This window comes from Apteryx rowi, unplaced genomic scaffold (genome assembly GCF_003343035.1).
Source record: "Apteryx rowi isolate R43461 unplaced genomic scaffold, aptRow1 scaffold_97, whole genome shotgun sequence".
Taxonomy (NCBI): Eukaryota; Metazoa; Chordata; class Aves; order Apterygiformes; family Apterygidae; genus Apteryx; species Apteryx rowi.
The window spans coordinates 1,651,987-1,655,558 of NW_020451282.1; positions in this window are offsets into that span (position 1 = coordinate 1,651,987).

Here is a 3,572-nt window from a genome sequence, read left to right on the forward strand (position 1 = left end):
CTGCAAAAAAGTTTAAAACAAACTTCTATATTTTGCACATATTAAATGGGCTGTTTCAAAAAGTCACAGGGGCTTGAGAAGAAAGATCCAAAACACAAGTTTGTCACAAACTTCCTTTGTATACATGGAAAGACCGAGTTCTATAAGCCTACAGCTACAGCCTGTGAGTCCATCTGCTCCAAAGTACATCCTCTGATGGGGGACCTCACCAGAGCATGCTGCAGCTTCCTCCAAGACCAGCAGACATCAAATACAGGCTTTTTTTCCTCGACCTATTGGGAACAATTGACCCTGTCGCTCACTGCTTAACTTAAATCATCAATGCCATTAATAAGACTTTGCACCAACATGGATGAAACATGTGTGCTTTGTCTTCCATTTCTGCTCTTCTGCTGGGCTGATGTTTTGAATTACTACAATTGTTTTTGCAAAGTATGACTCTGTGCTGTGGATGTGTGTTGCTGGTATAATACAATGATATATAAACTGTAAATTATACTATTATAGCCCTAGAAGTTCCAGTCATGAAAAATAACTCCATTTTACCTGATGTTTTAGGATAGAGTAAAACAACACTAGCAAAGAGCTCTCAGAATGAATTTGACTTTTGATGTAGGCTCATCCACTGCGAGAACCATGCATTTATTCTATTTCTATACAGTTTCTAAAACACTTTGATTCCAGAATGAGGCCTACGGATTTTACTGGAATGCAAGCATGTATTTATCAAATAACCTATCATATGGTTATAATGTATCATATGGTATCAAATGAAAAACATGTTAATTTTAAAGTTGTGTACATAACCGTATTTTGGGTACACTTATCCATGCTAAAGCAACTTCGGCTTGGCCAGATCCAGTCTTCCACCCTTCCCTTTAAAGTGATATACCACAACTATAGGCAACAACACAGATCCTAGGATTTCCTGCAATGTTTGTGCTTTCTTGTAACAAAAGTTCTGCATATATCTATAGCACGGTTATCTGAACATTAACCATATCACTTTTCTACTTAAAGGAAAATACAAACTGATCCAGGAAAGATTACTATGGGGAAAAACAACAACAGCAACAATGAAGAACTCTGTGTGTGCAGCCTCGGGATATGCTGTACAACTGTACTGTTGCTATTCTCTGACCAAAAGCCACACTGCAAAATAAAAGACACCCCACAGTCAAGTTAGCTACTGGTACTTGCTCAGTGCACACCACCGTAATAAACACACACACACCTGAAAGTGATTAAAATACAGAACCCTCATCCATCTTAAAAATTGTTATGCAGTGATATATGAAAAGTGAAACTGTAGCTTTAATTCTGGCAAACTTCCTGTAAAAAAGGAAATCTTGAAAATAAGAACAGAAGGATGTGATCCAAATCAGAAATGCACTTCCCCCCCTTTACTTTCCCCAACTGAAATCCAGTTATCTTTGCAAAAATGCTGAAGTATCATTAAAAAGGGGAAAGCATTTGACTGTAGGAGGAATGGCTTAAAATACTTCAGGGCTTATCTAAATAATTGTTTGTTCAATGACTTCTCCATCAGTCCTTAAGGGCTTTTTTTTTTTTTAATCAAGGTTATGGTTAGATGTTTAAAACAACATGAAGTTTAACTATGGGAATATCTTTTAAGTTTTACTAATGTTCAACAGTGACACTCAAGTGCTTGCTAAGGAATTTTAATTTCTCACTGCTGATTGGCCACAAACAATATACCCAATATCCAAGAATACTTACAATGATTACAACATCTGATTCAATTTTATTTTTTAATTGTTATTTTAAGTAGTGTACTGTATCTGAAATGCTGAACAAGGACTTCTCAGATTTAATACAATACTAAAATATTTTGCATAATAACTTACAAAACTTATTGCTAAATAACTTATTGAAAATATTTTCTCGACTTGGAAATGAAGACAGGCTTTTAAATCTCTGAACCTAGGAGAACATCTAGGAATGTCTTGGTAAGAGTCAGACAGCCTAAACTTTATTACGACTCAAACCCAAACTACAAACTACTGGATCTAAGTGGTATGCCATTGTCCAGTCCTATAGAGTTATGAAAATTCATAAACCCCATTGGTGTGGGTGGGAACTGAAAATAATTGTTGTCATAAACCAGGATACTTGCAAGCACAAGCAAGAATTTTCTAATTCATAACTTCTATCGGCTAATGAGATGCTCTGAAACAGTGAACAGTGGCCCAGTATAAATAACCAGGTAAGACTTCACTTACTTGAACACAGATTTTAGATGTCTTATTAGATGTAAAAATTTGAATTTTACTTTTCATGCCACACTGTAGCTAACAGTAGGATGTGGTCAAACATTCTTCCAGATGCCACATCTTACGTAAGTTGGGGTATCACAGCTATTGCTAGATGGCAATGGGGAGTTCTCTTTTAGGAAAAAATATTTTGCTATATATCCAATACTGGAATTCTCCATCAATAATAAGATTTCCAGTACCCAGTGATGCTTGCTGTGCTGATATAATAAATAAAATATTTATTTCTCACATTATGAATGCAGACATGAAATGCTAAAAAATAGTATCTTGTCAGATGTAATAACTAAGCAAGATCTAATAACTAAGCAAACCAAACCCAATGGAGTTTAGGGCCACATTAGTATCCCACAGAGAGTTACCCGCAAGTTTCACTTTATTAGACAAGCATTTGAAAGGATCTATAGGTAGTCTCTGTGGTTTTTGACCACATTAAATCATGAGCATCAGTGATTTCTAAGAGAGGAACGGAGGCTTCAAGCAATCGTGTCTTCTCCAAAAAATGATAATTAAATGTTTCATTTCTCTTAGAGGAAATCTTCAGCCATTAGCTGACCCAAAATACAAAGTTATTTTGTGTTCTCTTATGCAATTTCTGAATATGGCTTTGCAACATTAAGGAGAAATTCACTAATCTTGTTTAAAAAAAGCAAGACAAAACACAAGCACAACAGCGATTCCTTGGTGAGCCATTAGAAGAGTAAGTATAATAAAAAAACTCTAAAACATCTGATGCCATACAACACTAGCAAATAAAGCATCCACAGCATCTTTTTTGCATAAGCTGTAAGAAATTCATACTAATGAATAAGGGTGCAGGATTTAGACTAACAAATATAAAAGGTATAAATCAGACCCATCTGATCTATTCTGCTCCGCATCTCATTTATTTAGCAAGAACTATTTCGCCACTGCTCCGCTACGGCAGCAGGTGCCGGCTCGGCCGCAGCCAAGGGGAAGGGGCATCCAGGCCCTGCCCGAGCAAGCCTCGGCAGCACTGCAGCTTCCTCGGGGTTTCTGCTTAGCAAGGGGACAGCAACCACCTGGAAAACCTGCTCAATAACCAACTTGGAGATTTCTCCTCGGCAGGTTTCTCCGGGGCACCCTGCCCAACACGAACACAAATAAGATTCGCGTGTTTAAGCTAACGGTGCCTTTTCCACCTGAGCCGCTGCCTTCGGAAGCGGAAGGGGCCCGGGCCCCGGGGGGATCAAGCACCCCGATTTAGGGCAGCGGGGCGGAAGGGGCCCGGGCCCCGGGGGGATCAAGCACCCCGAT